At 43.4% G+C, this 19867-nt stretch overlaps 1 protein-coding gene and 1 pseudogene across 11 annotated transcripts in view; both read left to right on the top strand.

Moving 5' to 3' along the window:
* Positions 1–19867, top strand: part of MAST4 (microtubule associated serine/threonine kinase family member 4) — a 568580-nt gene that overhangs the window by 363052 nt on the left and 185661 nt on the right. The gene's annotated exons all lie outside the window — the stretch shown is intronic.
* Positions 17519–18142, top strand: LOC131512328 (interferon-induced transmembrane protein 1-like; annotated as a pseudogene).

The raw sequence follows: 19867 nt of genomic DNA, 5'->3' as shown, positions 1-19867 counted from the left end.
TTTATTATTTGTTGTTTTTAATTTTTTTAAATGTTTATTTTTGAGAGAGAGAGGCAGCGTGAGCAGGAGAGGTGCAGAGAGAGGGAGACACAGAATCCGAAGCAGGCTCCAGGCTCTGAGCTGTCAGCACAGAGCCTGATGCGGGGCTTGAACTTGTCAACCATGAGGTCATGACCTGAGCCGAAGTTGGATGCTTAACCGACTGAGCCACCCAGGCACCCCCTATTTGTTATTTTATTTTATTTTATTTTATTTTATTTTATTTTATTTTAGAGACAGAGTGAATGTGAGCTGGGAAGAGGGACAGAGGAAGAGAGAGAGGATCCCAGGCAGGCTCTATGCTGAGCATGAACCTGATGTGGGGCTCGACCCCATGACCCTGGGATCATGACTTGAGCTGAAATCAAGAGCTGGTGAATGACTGAGCCACCCAGGGGCCCCAGTTATGATAATTTTGTTTAATGTTTATTTTATTGATTTTGAGAGAGAGAAGGAGAGAGACAGAATCCCAAGCAGGCTCCACACTGTCAGCACAGAGCCAGATTCAGGGTTCAAACTCCCAAACTGTGAGATCATGACCTGAGCCAAAATCAAGAGTCAGACATTTAGCTGCCTGAGTCACCTAGATGTCCCCTCAGTTCTGATGTTTTTAACCTGTGCTCCAAACATGGCATATATTTATATAGTATGTGTGTTTTAAGAATGGTGTTGACACTTTGAGAGGGAGGGCATGCATTTTGATTCATTCATAAATATTAAATGATAGCCATCAAAATATAAAAACTGGTCAGCCATTAATTATAAATAAAACAAGGTCCAAGGCCGAAGAAGACAGGCATTATTAAAGAAAGGTGAGCCTCAGAGTATATTAGAGACTGTGCCTGGCTGTGGTGAGGGGCAGAGAAAATGATCTAGAAGTCATGGCAGATCCCACACTGAAGAGCTCCATCCCTTGAAGGAAAGGTAGTCCGAATGTTAGCTCCATAGAGTGGAGGCCTTTTTCCTCTTCTCCTCTTCAGTCAGCGAGAAGTCAGCGAGAAGAAGGCATTCCCTTTCTTCTTAGACCTCCCGTCTCCCTGGCACCTAAGAACACTTGGTGTATAGACGCATCATAAAACTAGTTACGTGTCATTGAACGTGCTTTGAAGCAGCAAGAGATCTCTCACCTGGTGACTTCGGGGGACTACTCTGAGAAACCAAAGCCCTTCAGTGAGTCTGTATTCCCCACTAGCGTGATTCTAGTCTAGTGTAGAGTTGGGTCCCTGCTGGCCTTCTTCTCCAGGCCTCCTGTTCCCCAGTGCCCCACATATTCCACCTGGCTAGCTTCCTTCATTGACATTATCTGTCAAGTCCTGGGGAAATGGAGTTTGGGACCCCAGCACGCTGAGTCATAGTGCCTGAGTCTTGGTCATTGCCCCTACATCTGCAAGTTCTGTGACTTTGGACAAGTCATGAACTTGATGGACCTGCATTGTCTGAACCTGCAAATGCCCTGCCTCACTGTTAAGTTCACAACAAAAATAATAAATAGCTTATAGGTAATTTAGTGTAATAAATGTGTATTTGCAAGAATGGGATCTATAGTGGTCCAAAGGGTAATGAGAAGGACAGGTAGACGATAGTTTAACAGACAAGGGCATCAGGGTGAAATGTCACCTAATTCAGTTTTGTTAAGAGCTTGTCCGTTTGTCCTTTTGCTACTAGAAATATTCCTGGGTACCCACAGCTGCCTAAATGCCCCTCACTTCACTTGTTGCCATGGTGAGGGACAGACATAAGCAGTATTTACCAAATACATGGCAATATGTTGTGATTTTGTGTCTTCTTTTCACAGAGAACCTGTAAGTGTGAGAAAGCCACCTGACTGCTAAACTCTTTTTGTTTCATTAACTTTGTAGCATGAGGACTGTTTCCATTTCTTTTTTATTCTAGTTTCTCCCCTTTCACTCTGTGTAGAACATTGAGAAAATCTGAAAGAAGCTGGTACCAGATGGCAATTTTTTTGTACTCTACAGATTCCAGTTCCTGTGCTTTTGTGAATGTGATGGTTTAATGAATTGCCTTATGCATCCTTGAGTTTTATTTCGGCATTGCTGTGTAGGACTGAGTCTGTCTACTGCAGACACTCCAAGCAGAGATGAGCTTGATTATGAACACTTTGCTGGTCCTGTGGGTGTGGGTCTGGGCAGAGATGGGGAAGCTTGGCATCGGACATCGTTGGTGGGGTGGGGAGGAGGTTGACGTCAGACATCATTGATGGAGGGGGGATTGTGGGGGGAAGTGTGGACAGGCCAGTTAGCACTCCTCTGGGCCCCACCTCAGTTTCTCCTGTTACTAGTAAGTAAGGCTGCTGGAGGCTGCTGTATATGTCTGTTGTATGCCAGGAGGGGGTGGGTGGGCGTAAACTCATGTGCAGTAATGGGGAAGGATGGGTCTAATAAACTTGTTGCAGAAAGATGCTCTGATAGTTTTGCTTTGACTTTCTTTTACTGGAATCTGTTTGTTTATTTTTTTTTAACTGATACCATAAACTTAGGTGTTAAAAAGTTACCGAGTCTAGGGAATGAAGTCTTGTGAAGTCAGGTAGTTAAGCATAGCTTTCAAGTTCACTTGGGTCCCTGGAAACCATTAGTCCTTTCACTGACAGTGGTCATGGGTCTGGGGGGGGGGGGGGTGTACATGTGCCAGGTCCTGGGAATGCTTCTGGAGCCTTGGTCTTTATCAGGATTATTCTCAGTTTTTTCTTTTAATTTTTTCAATGTTTATTTAGTTCTGAGAGAGACAGAGTGCAAGTGGGAGAGGAGCAGAGAGAGAGGGAGACACAGAATCCGAAGCAGGCTCCAGGCTCTGAGCTGTCAGCACAGAGCCCGATTGGGGGCTCTAACTCACGAAAGGCAAGATCATGACCTGAGCTGAAGTCGGATGCTTACCCGACTGAGCCACCCAGGCGCCCCATATTCTCAGTTTTTTCCTCAAGTGTTCACTTTTTCTCTTTGGTTTACTGACTTGGATGAGAAGCCATCTTTACTTAGACATTTGCATCTCTATTAGCTTCGTTTTCATTTGTCCAGAACTTGCTGCATACCCAGTGCTGTTCTTAGTCCTTCACATGTATTAATTCGCTGTCCCTGTGAGACAAGGATACTGTTGTCATTTCACAAACATGAAAACTGAGGCACAGAGAAAGTTACATGTAGTGACCACACATCTTCGTTTGCCCAGGTTCCGTTCAATTTATGCCTATTGTCCCAATGTGATTTTTGAAAGTGCCTTCCTTGACTTTCAAACCCTCGCAAGTTCGGACAAGTTATACCCACCTACCAATGTCAAGAAAGAGGCCTGATCTGGTTCACAGTAAAGCATCTGGTGGGAGAGCCCACATTCTTACTGTGGCATAAGTACTCTGTCTACATTTTCCTTCAACACACTGGAGTTTGCAATCATTTTAAATTTGCATTCTGAATAGAATATTCTATTTAAAGGGGAGGGATTTTGTTACTCTGTTTGGAGCTCATCTGCCTGGTTCACTATACAAGTAAATTTTTCAGTCCTCTGTTGAGAGTGTGGTTATGGGGCTGGAGAGCATCTTCTGAGTTGCGGCGCCCTATTTTTCTCTTTTAAACAAATTTTATTTTAGACAGAGCCTAGATCATGTGATGAAGGTTCAATTGGTTTCCCTTGGAAATCAGGCCGTGGGTCCCAGCGGCTCTGCCGTCTACTGCTGCTCTAACCTGAGAAGCCTGTGGAGGATTCCCTCAGCCAGGGCTGGCCTGCTTACACCCTGGGGGTGGCCCGCGGCTCACCATTGCTCTGATGGCCCCAGGCCCTTTGAGCCCTACTAGAGCCACAGCACATCCGGCCACTTCCTTTGTAGCACTCACATTAAATGCTTGCCTGGACCTACCACTCCGGAGTGGTTTATTACAGTCTTCCTGGGCTAAATACTAAGACCAACTTGTTGAATTTGGGTTTTAGAATATATTGAAATTTCTCTTTGGAGTTTTAACAGTTAGCTCTTATTTACTAGACCATCTTGGGCAAATGAAGAAATTACTTCGTGCTGTGTGTGTGTGTGTGTGTGTGTGTGTGTGTGTGTGTGAGTACTGCGGCAAGGGGGGAGAGGAGGGTACTGCCCTATATCCCATTTTGTTGCCGCATTGCTTTGAGACTAGAAAAAAGAAATTTCACATCGTTTTTTAAAACCTATTTCCTATACTTAAAATGCTGCTGCAGCCATTAACACCCACCCTGTTGATAAGAGAATTAAGTTGTGATATTCCTTGAAAGCATGAGATGGTGATGATAATATGAAGTACGGAGGTGTCTCTGTAAGTGAACACAAATGCGGAATTAAAACATTCTTAAGTTTCTCCAGCAGTGACATGAGGATAATAATACCTCTTGGAGGTGTTTTAAGAATTAATTAGGTGACGTTTGTGAGAAGTTCTGAGATGACTGTTCTGTTTTATTATTATTAGCTTCGTATTGTTCTTGGAAACACAGTGTAGAAAATGAACTGCGGAACCCAACCTTTGTAAGAAGGATGTTGCATATTCTCACATGACAGTGATTGATGAGATACTATGAAACTGAGAAAGCTGTACTAATGATCCCAAGTGAATAGGAGATGAGCTAAATTTCATGGGTTCTTCTGCTTGTCTACTACTATTCTCATGACCATATGCTCCACTGAATTATTACTGGATCCGGTGAAAACAGTATGGAGATCCCCCAGAGTGAGAGAACATTTCTTGTCCAGCAGTGGTATCAGAATTGTTTTCTTTTCTCTTTATATAAAATATGCATTTGGCTCCATCTTAACCAAGTTCTGAGTTGCAGTCCTTTTTAATTCCTCCCCCCTCTGTGGTATGTGTGTATGGATGCATGTGTGTGTATCGTCCATGAGGACGTCCTGTTGATTCTTTGTCATCTACTTCGCTTACTCCCTCTCTGTACCACCTTAGTCGGAGCCACTATCATTTACCCCTGGATTTGTGTAATAGCCTCCTAACTTAATGCTTCATTTCAAACTGTGCCCTCCCAACAGCCAGCTCTCTGAGTGATCTTCGTAGTGCCAGACACTCCCCTACTCAGAGCCTTCCACTGCCCGCCCTCCCATCTCCCATGACCTCACTTCCTGCTGCCTCTGGCTTATTTCCTTTGGGCCACATTGGCCTCTGCTTTCTCTTGACCGTTCCAGTTGTGTCTGTGTCAGTGCCTATTGTCCCCTGTTCCTGAAATACTCCCTCCTATGGAGGAATAATACAGTCAACACCCTTGTTCACCTCGATTCACCGGTTCGCCCTTGCCACATTTGCTTTATCTTCCTGCTTCCTTCCCTCTTAGCCCCTGGATGTATTTCAATTTTTGTTCTTTTGCTGATCCATTTGAGAGTCCTTTGCAGACATTCACTTTACCCCTAAATACTTGAACATTTATCTCCGAAGAACAAGTACATTCTCTTTCATAAGCATATCATTATGTCATTATTATACTCTGAAGTTGAACATGATTATAGTATTATCTGATATGCAGCCCGTATCACATTTCTCCACTTAGCCCCAAAAAGTTCTTGAGAGTTGTATTTTTAAATACAGGATCCTGTTAAAGATTATATATTCTATTTAGTTGTCCTATCTCTTTAGTCTCCTTTAATTTTTAACAGTTTCCCCAGTTGGGAAGGGTCTTTTCCTAACACTGACATTTTTCAAGAGTGTAGTACAACTCTTTTGTTGACTGTCCCACAATTTCGATTTATCTGATGGTTTCTTTTTCATTAGATTCAGGTTAAACATATTTGGCAAGAACAGATGATGATGCCTTCACAAGAAAATTGTATTGGGAAGCCCACAATCCAGTATCTGCCAGATTCTCCCCTTGTGATGCCACCTTTTTTGCTTTATAATGTCTGGAGTGACATTTTGAGTCCACATGGATAATATCTTCTCAAGCTTTCACCGAGTGATTTTTGCATTCGTTGATGACCTGAATCAATTATGATCTTGCCGTTTATCAAAAGACAGTTTTCTATTTCCATTATTATCTATGGGCTTTCAGTTAAGGAAGAATTTTTCTCCTTCCCCTCCTCCCACTGTTGGGAGTATTACTACTGATTCATGCATTTCTAAAGAGTAAAATAGAAAAGAAGTATATATTTGATGTGTACTGACCCATGACCGTCATTTCCTTTTTTTTTTTTTTTTTTTTTTTTGGTCAGGTTGTCTCAAAATTCATCAGTGGAAATCCTTTCAAGCTGACTCCTGGGTCCTTTTGACATCACCCTCTTAGTTTTTAGCCTTTTTTCATTTTCCGGCACAAGTTGTGGCTGTGCAGTAAAAGAGGATCCTGATCACCAGTCACCTCATCTTTTCTTCACTTCCTTGACATCTGAACTTAAACATCACTGCAACAGAGATGCCCTCCTCAGCCCCACCGTCTCCTTTTAACCTGCATCATGTACATATCCCCATTCAATATGTAACATTTTACTTGTTGTTTATCTTACCCACCTGGAATGAAACCTCAACACTGGCAGGGGCTTGCCTATTTTGCTCCTCGCTGGGTCCCCCATGACTGATACATAGAATATCCCCAACAAATAGTTGTTGGAGAAAATGAATGAATTTATCCCTATCTTGAGTCTCCATCAAGCTCTTCCAGATTAGCTGCAGCTTTTCTGTTCTTGACCCTGAGATGAATTGGGCTGCAGGGAGTCCTCACTCGTACCTCTGGATTTCATCGCAATTATCACCTGTAGTGGTCCCTCTTGCCTTCGGATTCTGGTGATACTTGAAACTCTTATGAACAGCGCATCACAGGTGACGCTCTGGGGCAGGCACTTGGCAGTGACCATGGAAGCATTATGATGTGGTTCTCTGTTCTCCAGCTACTCTGAACAGACGGTCTGGCTATTTTAGAAATAACAAATGAAGCACTTGCCATTATGTGTTAGAATTTTTACCTGGTACTGATGTTGGGAAATAAAAATTAAGGAGAACAAAGGTTTTATTTTCTAAATGAACAAATAGTCATTCATTCGGGACATAATACGTTAAAAGCCTTCACGGGATTTACAAAGCCTTAAGAGTTCTTATTCTCGAAGAGTTTCTATTCTAGTGGCGATGATAGGGAATAAGAAAAGAATATGGGGCAGGAATTGCACATTAACACCTAATGTAACTGGTGGGCGTAGTGGGCTGAACGGTGGTCCCAAAGATAGCAGAACCTAATCCCTGAAACCTGTAAATGTTATCTTAATGGAAAAAAGTCTTTGCAGATGTGATTAATTTAAGGATTTTGAGATGAAGAGATTATGCTGGATTATCCCAGTGGGTCCTAAATCCAATCATAAGAATCCTTGTGAGAGGGAGGCAGAGGGAGATGGGGCACACAGAGAAGCTGGAAGAGGCGAGGGACAGATTCTCTCCTAGAGCCTCTGGAGGGAACATAGCCTGCTGATACGTTGCTTTGGGCCCACGATACTGATTTCAGACTTCTGGCCTCCAGAACTGTGAGAGAATACATTTTTGCTGCTTTAAATCATAGGAACAAAATATGTTAAAGTGTACATTCTCTTATCTGTGTGGTGTCTGTGGAATGACCCTGTCAGAGCTGCACGGTGAGGACTGTTACCTTTGGTCCCCTGAAGCAGGGGTGCGAGGACTGAGGGAGTCATGTGAGTAGAACCAGCTTTCCTGATTCTGAGGCCACCCAGGGCCGCTCTCACCCAGGCGTCCTACCTCCTTCCCATATCCAGCGCTGATGAACAGCACATCCTGCTCATAAAGATGGTCCACAAGAGACAGGCCTATGAGAGGCGGGACCCAAAGTCATTCTTTTTTTTTTTTTTTAATATTTTTTTAAATCTTTTGTTTATTTTTGAGACAGAGAGACAGAGCATGAGCAGTGAGAGAAAGAGAGAGAGAGAGAGAGAGAGAGAGAGAGAGAGAGAGAGAGAGAATCCTGAAGCAGGCTCTAGGCTCTAGGCTCTGAGCTGTCAGCACAGAGCCCGACGCCGGGCTCGAACCCATGAACTGTGAGATCATAACCTGAGCCGAAGTTGGACACTTAACCAACCGAGCCCCCCAGGCGCCCCCAAAGGCATTCTTGTGTGGTAAAGGTATTTGACGAGTCAGATGACCAGCCTGTTGCCCACATTCCAAGGGGCTCATTGCCTCTTCAAGTGGCTGTTATTTAAGTGGTTTCCAGATTTTGGATGCCCTGGAGCCATGGGTGTGTCCGTGTGTCTGTATTTGCCTGGAACAGAGAATCCCTTGCTGTCTCATTGACAGTACCTTTTAGCCCATCTCTTGGAACCATCATCTGTATGGTTTCCGTGTGCTGGGTGGCTTCCTGGCACATTGCAGGCAGTGGGATCTGGGGAAGCCTGCCCAAGCCTTCAGAGAAAAGCCACCTAATGAACTACATTTCTAGTCCTCCAGCACTCTTATCCCTCCTGGAAAATGCTTGCTGTGGCTGCCTCTTTCTCCCTGGCAGCTACTAAAATCCCCCTGTTGCAGAGTCTGCTGCAGATGTATGTTCTAGGCCTCAGGGCCCTTCATGCTGCTCCCCCCTGCTTTCAACCACTGATGATGACTCAGGTCCCTCATCTATTCAGCAATCATTTTGCTTCTGAGAGACTGGTGTGGTGCTGGGAGAGATGAAAATAAGTGGGATTCTGTCCCTCCCCTGTGGGAGCTCTGATCTGTATGGGAACCAGACAAGGAAACAGCTGGACTGAAGTGTGACAGCAGTGATAGGGCAGTGATACTCCCCATGCGCCTCCCTCCTCACGGATATTAGGAGAACAAGCAGTGTATTTAATAGAGGGGACTCTGCAGGCTCACCCAGGAACCAGGACATGGAAGAGAATCCCTGGACCGTGGCATCCTGTGGGAGGATCTGAACAGTTAGCACCTCCACAGTGCAGATCTGGGTTTTCTGTGTTTATCCTGTCTGTACCTGTTAACCTTTCTAGAACTTGCAGCATTATCTAGTTCATATGGGTTTCCTAGTTAGTTCAGTGTGGAGTATGAGTAACTGAGAGCCCCTTTTATCCTTTTAATAGTCACTGACCACCATCCTCAATTCCTATGCATCTATATCCTTGTATCAATGATGGGAGGTATACAAAGAGCTAAACTTAGTGGTACCTGGGTAGCTGAGTCGGTTATGCATCTTACTCTTGATTTTGGCTCAGGTCATGATCTCATGGTTCGTGAGTTCGAGCTCTGCATCAGGCTCTGCACTAACAATGTGGAGCCTGCTTGAGATTCTCTCTCTCTTCCTCTCTGTGCCCCTCCCCTGCTCTGTCTCTCACCCTCTCTCTTTGTCTCTCTCAAAAAAAAAAAAAAAAAAAAAAAAAAAGCTAAATTTTATAGACATAGCTAGAGACCAGCAGTCTGAGAGCTTGAACAAGAACCAAAATTATATGGCATTGGATGATACGTGGGGTCAGCCTCAGAGATCTGATAAAGACGGTCTCATCTTTGTGACTCTGGGGTTCCTTTTGAATGTGAGGCATTTTGTAGAACATCCACATACTCTCTTGATTGAAGGTATCTCTTGAAAGAGAAAAGACAGAAAGCAGAAAGTGACTGTGGACTCCAGAACATTTAAAATTGTCTAATTTATTGATCACAACAACAGCTGTAGGCATTGAAAAAAAAATGTGCTTCTCTGCATGGCTTTGTTCATTCAGGCTCGTGGCAGTGTTGGGACTCACATACCTCATAATAGCTTCAAGAGCAAGAAGCTGCTCTTCACCTTAATGACCCATCAGGTTGTACTCTGAGCTTACACTGGCATTGTTTCCTTCCGAAGAGAAAACAAAACAAAACAGAACAAAAAACAGATAACAAGTCACCAGGGCTACAGAAATCAGTGAGATTCCATTTGATGCTATGTTGTGTAGTGAAAACAGAACTGAAGACATTTAACAAAAAAAGTAATTTATTGTTTTGTTAGTTTCTGCCTAACTTTGTGCATGCCAGTGGCATTTTGATAAAATGATGGTGACTGCAGAGGATTTGAACTCTGTACTTGGAACTCTGTTTATCCTGTCTCCTAAAGCATTTTCATTTCTCTTCTTTACTTCTTTGGCTCTTCATAGTGGATTTTATTTTTCAGTTTGAATCTGTTGTGTAGCACTGCTATAAAATTGCATGTAAAATTTTCTATTTCTTATTTTGAGGCACTGTGTTATTCTGTCTTGAAGTTTGTAAGTTTGGTTATGAATGAACGTAAGAGAAGGTACACTTTAAAATTATTGTGATCTTGTTAGCACAGCATTAAAATAAAAAATAATTGGGGCACCTGGGTGGCTCAGTCGGTTAAGCGTCCAACTTCGGCTCAGGTCATGATCTCACGGTTCGTGAGTTCAAGACCCACACCGGGCTCTGTGCTGACAGCTCAGAGCCTGGAGCCTGTTTCGGATTATGTCTCTCTCTCTCTCTCTCTCTCTCTCTCTCTCTCTCTCTCTCTCTCTCTCTCTCTCTTTCTACCCCTCCCCCACTCGTGCTCTGTCTCTCAAAAATAAATAAACATTAAATTAAAAATAAATAAAAGTAAAATAAAAAAAAATCATTTCAGGAACGCAAAACACTCCTCTGGTCTCCCCTTCCTTCCAAAAATGATAGCTTCTTAAGAGTTCTGGTATTGGGTGGCAGTTGTGTAAGTTATAATAATGAGAGTAAGATTTACTCAGTGAAGGCAAAATTTAAAATGTACCCATTCTAGTTTATTATTTGTTTTAAAAATCAGCCCTTAGCGGGGTGCCTGGGTGGCTCAGTCTGTTAAGCATCTGACTCTTGGTTTCAGCTCAGGTCATGATCTCACAGTTCATGAGTTCGAGCCCTGCATTGGGCTCTGTGCTGACAGCACAGAGCCTGCCTGGGATTCTCTCTCTCCCTCTCTCTCTGTCTGCCCCTCCTCTGCTCTGCCACTCAAAATAAATAAACTTAATTTTTTTTTTAAATCAGCCTTTAGGAAAGCATCTCAAAACTTTTGGCAAGTTGTAGCATATCAACTGGTCAGTAAATACAACCATGTATGGTTGGTTTATTCTACTAATATCAAAAATATCAAGAAAGAGATGTTCTGGTTATCTTGCAACTTATTTTGGTTTTAAGTAACGATTCACTTAAACCAAGAGGTTTATTGGAGAGAGAGGGAGAGCAGGGGAGGGGCGGTACAGAGAGAGAGAGAGGAGAGAGAGAGAATCCCAAGCAGGCTCCACACTGTCAGCATAGAACCCAATGCGGGGCTCAAACTCATGAATCATGAGTTCATGACCTGAGCCAACATCAAGAGTTGGACACTTAACTGACTGAGCCACCCAGGTACCCTGTGTCTGAGGTTTTCAACTAAGATGTTGGTCTGGTGAACTTGGTAGTTTGGTAAGAGTTTTGCCCATAGCATGAATGGAGCGGAAGGAAGCCGCACAGCACAGGAAAGAGCGAATAAACGCCAGAACGGAAGGGCAGCCTTGACAAGCAGAAGAATGCATAGGTGTTAGGAAAGATGAATCAGCAGACCTTGCGAAGGATGGAGGCATTCTACAGATCGGAGGCATTGTAGTATCTCAGAAAAAGGGAAGTTATAAGAAAAGTCCATTTTCAAGAGCATCGTTTCATTTTCGCCATGTTTATAAGGTCGGATCTGAACATGCTGCTGTAGTAGCTATGTGGAAACTTCCGGCCTGCTGCTGGAGACAGATCCCAGAGCTGGGAAGCATTGCCAAGACTTCATGCATAACGTGGGTGAAGGTGTGGGAGATATCATCAGACACTGAGGACTCTTTCCAATTGCGAGTGGGGAGCAAATGATCTGCATAATCCACCTTGTTCCTTTGGTTTGGGTCCAGACTCAGGGAAAAAAAACAGGGAATAGTAACCAGTCCGGGGAACAGTGACCAGCCCTGCAGAAGCATGTCACACTGCAGATGACAACTGTGATTTCTTGAGTCCAGGTAACTGCAGAATAAGCCTAAATTTGGAGATTTTGAGAGACACTTAAGTAGTCTAAGTTCCAGTTCCGGCCACCTAGAAATGCCCCAGAAGCCAGGCAGAACAGCCCCTCTTGCTCTTAATGTCAGGAAGGAGCCTGAGGAATTCTAACAGTGACAAAAGTCTTTGTTTTACTTGGGGAGTTGCACTGCAGGCCATTGTTTTTGTTTGTTTGTTTGTTTTTCCTCAAGAAAGAACAGAACTATGCTAATGAAAACATAGGGCAGGAAGGAGATCCCTAAGCTCAGTTGCAGTCATATGTCATTGGGCCAGGAACTTCAAAGGCACGGGTTTTTTTTTTTTTTGTTTTTTTGTTTTTTGTTTGTTTTGTTTGTTTGTTTTTTACAAATTGCTGCCTCTTTCTTGTACCTCGCAATTTAATGGAACATGTGACTTTAAAGGAGGGGGAGAGGGGGCTTGCATTTAAGCCTCCTAGTGGGAGGTACTTGGAAAACGTTACCTCGAATGGCTGAATATATTGATCGGGTGAATGAGATTGAATCTTGGTGGTTTTATTCCTTGGAAATTATCAGTTCAAAGTAGAAATTTCCGTTTTGGAAAGCCATTGGACTCTAAGTCAGTTGCTCATTTCTGTATTCTATGGATGGCTAATAATAGACGCTTCATTCTGACCACCCTTTTGTAAGATGGACTCAGACCTCCATGCTGAGAAGGATTCTGAGACTCTCTGGGAGACTTCGTGGGTAAAAACCATCATTAATCAACGAACAGTACAATGAACAATGTGGTCATAGGGATGAGGATAAAAGTGACAGCACCTGTGCCATTGACTTGCCAATGGAAACTGTGGCCCTAAATTGGCATAGTTGCATTGAATTTATTTTGACAGAAATTGGCCAGGAGCCTCACATGTTTCTGAGACAAACAAATGACAAACAAATGAACCAACAAGCCAAACAATGCCGTCCCTAACTTGTTATACCTGGAGAGCATGCATTCCATCACCTGATAAATTGATAAATCGATTTGGTGTTGAGGGATAAGGAAGGCTAGGGCCAGCCTTATTTTTACCCCTTTTAATTTTGGGATTTCATTTTTTCAAGAGACTCTCTGACCCACTTTGATTCTGAGGGTTGCATAGTGGTATTGCTTCTGGAGGAACATTAAACACTCAGCGTCTCTGCCAAGATCAATTTGGCTCAGTAATTGTAAAGTGCCATACACTTTAGGGGCACTTCTCACATACAAACTCTAATTGATTCCTCATAAAAACTCAGTTAGGAGGCCATTTTTACTTTGTTTATTTGAACTTTATCCCATTATTTATTTCTTTGTAGTGTTTGAGGCAGCCCCAAATGCTCTGAGTTCTCCACTGTGTGGGAAGAGGTAGGACAGGTGGTGTAATACAGTTGTTATTCCCATTTTATAGGCAAGAAAATGAGAATTTTCAGAGATGAAGCTACTTGTCCAGAGTCTCACAAACGAGTAAGTGGCAAGGTCACTACCCACTTTCTCCTTGTATCATGGCCTTGCACACTTAGCATGGTGCCCGTGAAATGTTCTTTTTCCTTCATCATCATCTGTCTTACCCCATTCCGAACCGTGACATCACTGCATGTGTGCGTCTGTGTTCATGTTCACCTTTAACCTCTCTGTATTTCTTTACTTGAAGGGGCTGAATTTGATCTTAATAAGGGTTTGGTAAACCATCGTACTTGGAGGGTCCCTCAGAGATGTAGTCAAGTGATATGAATGTGTCTGGACACTGTTACCTGCATAGACAGAAAAGTTGTGTCATAAAAGAGTATTTAAGAATGACAGAAAATTTTTTACTATTTATCAAAGTGTGTATATCTCACGTCATCGTGACAGTCTGTTGGAATCTCCTGTTGGTAGTCGGGGAGAGCTGGCGAGTCCTAAAAATATGACACTGATAAAAATCACTTAGAGCGCTGACATTGGAAACAAAACTCATGTTCCTCTTGAGAATGTCATATTGCAGCTTAACCCCAAACCTTGGGCTGGCTTGGCTTAGTTACAGCATCTCGCTTTGACAACCTTTTGTTCTCCCTAGCTGATATTTTGGCAGCAGATATCAGCACATCAGTTAATGTACTTTCCCTCCTGTAGGATCTCATTTGACTAGTTATGGTAGCTTATATTTTCTCCCTCATTAAAGTGCCTGTCTGCATTTTTTTCAAAGGAGCCCACAACCCCTGTTGGAGGGGAGTGCCCTTTTGCTGATGATTAATTTGCCCAACTACACAGACCTCATGGTCTAGTTAGATTTAGTTTTAATATCAGTCTAAAGTACACTAAAATACATACCAAGTAATGTTACCCCATCTATCAGAGAATTATAGCTTTTATTTAGTACATGGCATTTATATAGCATTTTTATTTAAGGAGCTTGGTGGTGACAGTTGCTTCGTGTTGCTGCATTCATTTCATAGGGTAGATATGTAGTTTAAAGGTCTGTCCCTGGCACAAAAACAGACACTCACATCAAGGGAACAGAATAGAGAACCCAGAAGTGGGCCCACAAACGTATGGCCAACTAATATTTGACATAGCAGGAAAGAGTATCCAATGGAATAAAGACAGCAAGTGGTGCTGGGAAAACTGGACAGCAACATGCAGAAAAATGAACCTGGACCACTTCCTTACACCACACACAAAAATAAACTCAAAATGGATGAAAGACCTCAAAGTAAGACAGGAACCCATCAAAATCCTCAAGGAGAAAGCAGGCAAAAACCTCTTTGACCTCAGCCGCAGCAACTTCTTACTCAGCACATCTCCAAAGGCAAGGGAAACAAAAGCAAAAATGAACTATTGGGACCTCATCAAAATAAAAAGGTTCTGCACAGTGAAAGAAACAATCAGCAAAACTAAAAGGCAACCAATGGAATGGGAGAAGATATTTGCAAACAATATATCAAATAAAGGGTTAGTATCCAAAATCTATAAAGAACTTATCAAACTCAACACCCAAAAAACAAAGGATCCAGTGAAGAAATGGGCAAAAGACATGAATAGACACTTCTCCAAAGAAGACATCCGGATGGCCAATGGACACATGAAAAAATGCTCCACATCACTCATCATCAGGGAAATACAAATCAAAACCACAATGAGATACCTCCTCACACCTGTCAGAATGGCTAAAATTAACAACTCAGGCAACAACAGTTGTTAGTGAGGATGCAGAGAAAGAGGATCTCTTTTGCATTGTTGGTGGGAATGCAAGCTGGTGCAGCCACTCTGGAAAACAGTATGGAGGTTCCTCAAAAAATTAAAAGTAGGACTACCCTACGACCCAGCAATTACACTACTAGGTATTTATCCAAAGGATACAGGTATGCTGTTTCGAAGGGACACATGCATCCCAATGTTTATAGCAGCACTATCAACAATAGCCAAAGTATGGGAAGAGCCCAAATGTCCATCAATGGAAGAATGGATAAAGAAGATGTGGTGTGTGTGTATGCATGTGTATGTGTGTGTGTGTGTGTGTATATATATATATATATATATACACACACACACACACACATATATATATACGTGTATATATACATGTGTATATATACGTATATATATATGTGTGTGTGTGTGTGTATATATATACGTGTATATATACGTATATATATGTGTGTATATATATACACATATATATGTATATATGTATATACATGCATACATACACACACACACAATGAAGTATTACTCGGCAATCAAAAAGAATATCTTGTGGGGTGCCTGGGTGGCTCGGTCGGTTGGGTGGCCGACTTCAGCTCAGCTCACAGTCTGTGGGTTCAAGCCCCACGTCGGGCTCTGTAGTGGCAGCTCAGAGCCTGAAGCCTGCTTCCAATTCTGTGTCTCCTTCTCTCTCTGCCCCTCCCCTGCTGTCTGTCTGTCTGTCTGTCTCTCTCTCTCTCAAATAATAAATGTTAAAAAAAATTAAAAAGAAAAAAATATCTTGCCATTTGCAACTATGTGGATGGAACTAAAGGGTATTATGCTAAGCAAAATTAGTCAGAGAAAGACAAATATCATATGACTTCACTCATTTGAGGACTTGAAGACACAGAACAGATGAACACAAGGGAAGGGCAGCAAAAATAATATAAAAACAGGGAGGGGGACAAAACATAAAAGACTCCCAGTTTTGGAGAACAAACAGAGGGTTACTAGAGGGGTTGTGGGGGGAATGGGCTAAATGGGTAAGGGGCATTAAGGAATCTACTCCTGAAATCATTGTTGCACTATATGCTAACTAACTTGCATATAAAATTTTTTTAAAAATCAGAATAAATAAATAAATAAGTAAAAATAAATAAAGATCCATCCCTTTGCTGCCAGTGAGCTTGTGTGTGTGTGTGTGTGTATGTGTGTGGTCTCAACATCTCTGTCAATGCAGCTTCTTGATTACGAGCATATGAAATGTCACTAGTGGTTAGTTTCTGCTGCATGGTAGCATTTGTGGGTGAGACCCTGAGTAAAGTCACCATGTCAGTTTAGTTCTGGAGGCATTAGTTGATGACACTTACCTTCGTGTGGCTTCTTCTCTATAACAGATGGACACCAGTTAGCTTTGTTCCAGAAATCTCAGTGTATAACTCTGGATCTGATCATTCTCATAATCTTGACAGACTCTGGGATTTGGGATGCTGATTAAAAGGTGAAGAGACCATTTTTCAATTCAGTATGTCTAGCCCTCGCTCTGAGATGTTTTACCCTACCAGTTTGTGAAGCACACATGCCTTTGTCACTTGCTTTAATGGACTTGGGACCAGTTATGTAGTATTTGTGAATCCCAGTTTCCTCATCTGTGTAACAGGGAAGTTAACACATATCTTGATTGTGGACAATTGAGCACAAGGCACAGAGAAGAGGATGAGTAAATAGTAGTTGTCAGGCTAAGGAGGAGATGGGCTTATAGTTACCTCATTATGTTATATTTCGTTGTAACAGAAGAAGGTCTGTTCCAGTGGTAGAAAGCCTTCTGCAAAGTCTGCAGGATGGAAGTCCTGGAGAATGTCAGGGATGTAACTTATGGCATCAGGTTATAGGCATAGAGTATAGAATATCACTAACTCTAAAAAGAGGGCAGAGAGATTCTGAGCAACGTGTCTCAAAGGGTTTCAGCCGTAAGTGTTGAGGGGTGACACAGGTCTGGCCTTCATTCATACCACACCCGCTCATTTTGAGCATCCGCTACTGGTGAGGCTTTCTTCTAGGCTCCGAGGATATAGCAATGACCAGCTTGGAGAAGGTCTCTGCTTTCATGGAGTTTCTATCCCAGTGGGGTATGGGAGCAGGAGGAAAGAAGATCTACCATAAAACAAACCGGAAGAATGATGGAGAGTAACAAGTGATTTGCAGAGAAATTAAACAGGATGGTCTGATGGCTTCTTTTCCTCTGAGGGAGTGACCTGTAAGCTGGACCTGAGTGACCAGAAGAGGACAGCCAGGAGAATACCAAATCAAAGGCATTTCAAGGGGGAAGACAAGTAGGGCAAGAGCGTCTTAAAGAAGACCTGTGAGAGCACTTCCTGTCCCTCTTCCCTGGTGCCCACAAGGCATTTCCCCAACTTAAACATGATCAAGGAGGAGCATGATCTTCCTGTAATGGGGGCATCCCAAGGCCCAGCTCCCATGGCCACCACCGTAATCAACATCCAGACTGAGACGTCCGTGCCCGACCACATCGTCTGGTCCCTGTTCAACACAGTCTACATGAACTGGTGCTGCCTGGGCTTCGTGGCCTTTGCCTACTCCGTGAAGTCTAGGGACCGGAAGATGGTGGGTGACCTGATCGGGGCCCGGGCCTATTCCTCCACCGCCAAGGCACCGCCAAGTGCCTGAACATCTGGGCCCTGGTCCTGGGCATCATTCTGACCCTTATATTCATCATTCTTTTCTTCACTGGCGCACTGGTGTTTTCAGTAAACACATTTCATACTCTGAGGCAACAGAGAGGCTACCACTAGCTGCTCATGGCAGGAGACACCAGTCCTCCAGCATCCATTGTGGCTGTGCTTCCCATGCTTCCTGGGCTGTTGTGTTGGGCCCGTCCCTCAGCACCCACCCCTGTACCCTGTGCCTAAGCAGACTTCCCTGACCACAACTGAACGCAATAAAGTACCCTTGTGTGTGAAAAAAAAAAAAAAATAAAAAAATAAAGAAGACCTGTGTGGGCAGGGGGAGGACATATGGACGAGGGCATATGGATGAGATAGGAGATGGGCAAGGCCAGGACTCCAGGACTGAAGGGCTTCTGTAATCAGAGTCAGGGATTGGCTTTTCCCTAAGCCAGAGGGGGAAGCGCTTGAGATTTTGAGGTAGGAGAATGATGTGATATGATTGGCATTTTCAAAGTTTCCTCTGGCAGCCGGGTAGTGGGGGGATTAGACTCAGTTTTGTGGCTTAGGAAGCAATCTGGAATAAGAGATAGGGGTGGCCTGGACTAGGCCTTAAATGGGGGAGTTGGAGAAAAGTAGTTAGATTCTGGGTGTTCTGATGCAGGGTGCACAGGACTTGCCAGGGGATGAGTTGGAAATAGGGGGTTTGAGGGAAAGAGCAAAATCAAAGTTAGTTTTTAGGTTGTTGGCTGGAGTGACAGAAAACATGGTAGGTCTGTTTTCCAAGGTGGGGAAGGCCTGGGAAGGAACAGTTTGTGGCGGAAAATCACGAGTTTGGGTTTGTCCATGTGAAATTTGAGATGTCTCTGTAATACCCAGGTCGAGTCTAGATTTCCCAAGAAAGGTTAAGTCCGGAGAAGCAAATTTGGGACTTGACATAAGGCCATGGGACTGGATGAAGTCAACTAATGGGAAGTGGTTCTGGGATAGATTCCCAAGACACCGCAGATACAGATGCTCCCATGAGGAGCTAAAGGACAAACGGCCAGAGATTAGAAGGGACAAGAGATGCATACTTTCACAGAAGTGAAATCAAGGAGTTTGAAGCAGAAGAGTATTCCTCTTCAGAGTGCTGCCGAATGGTCAGGGCTGATGTGACCGTTGAATTCAGGGGCCTGTGGTGAGGAGAGCAGGTAGGTTGCAGATGTGAGAAGAAAGGCTGGACAAAGGAAAAAGACCCTTGTGATATCAGTAACATGATGGGCTCTTGATGGTCTTTCTGGGAAAATTGGGGTTCTTGGTCATTGTGTGACACCTGAGAACTATCCAGTTTGATAACCTTTTCCTTCCCTGTTAGCACATCGGGTTTATCTTCAGTGCCAGCCGTAGGTGAGCAGGAGGCCTCAATGATTTCATAAGTTTTCTTCAACCTGTAGCTTGCCTGTGCATGTCTGCATAGTTGAACAAGGCCTTTAGAGTAGGTATGATAGGATGCCAGGCTTGAAGGAAGGGTGAGATTTGGGTCGGAGGAATAAGGGTGTGGAGGATGTGGAAGGAAACAGGAACAGTGGAGTTAGAGAGAAAATGAGCAGTGTATTTAACTCGGTAGTGACAGCTCCATTATGTAGTACAGTAACAGTGGAAACCCAGGCTTCGCTTATTACTTGTGTCCCACCTACTTTTCAAAGAGATTTGAAACCACCCACATGTAGATCCACATGGGAGAACCAGTCATTCATCCTACAAACAGGTATTGATTGCCGGTAACGACCCCACAATAGAGGCTGGGCTACCAAGATGGGTGACCCATGACCTTCCCTCAGGGAAGACAGACATGAAAACAGTTAACTGTAGTATAATAACAGACAAGGGGAAAGAGGATTAATTCTGTCTGATTCAGTTTCAACAGGGAGCTCCCAGAGGAGATGCTTTTTGGCTCTAGAAGGATGAAAAGATGTCAGTATGAGAAGAGGAGCCAGCAGGGAAGCCACTCCTGGGCAGAGAGCATGGCAGGAGCACATCAATCAGGAGGCC

This window comes from Neofelis nebulosa, chromosome 1, assembly GCF_028018385.1.
Source record: "Neofelis nebulosa isolate mNeoNeb1 chromosome 1, mNeoNeb1.pri, whole genome shotgun sequence".
NCBI lineage: Eukaryota > Metazoa > Chordata > Mammalia > Carnivora > Felidae > Neofelis > Neofelis nebulosa.
The sequence above is the reverse complement of the archived record's forward strand: the minus strand, read 5'-3'. Positions and strand labels throughout refer to the sequence as shown.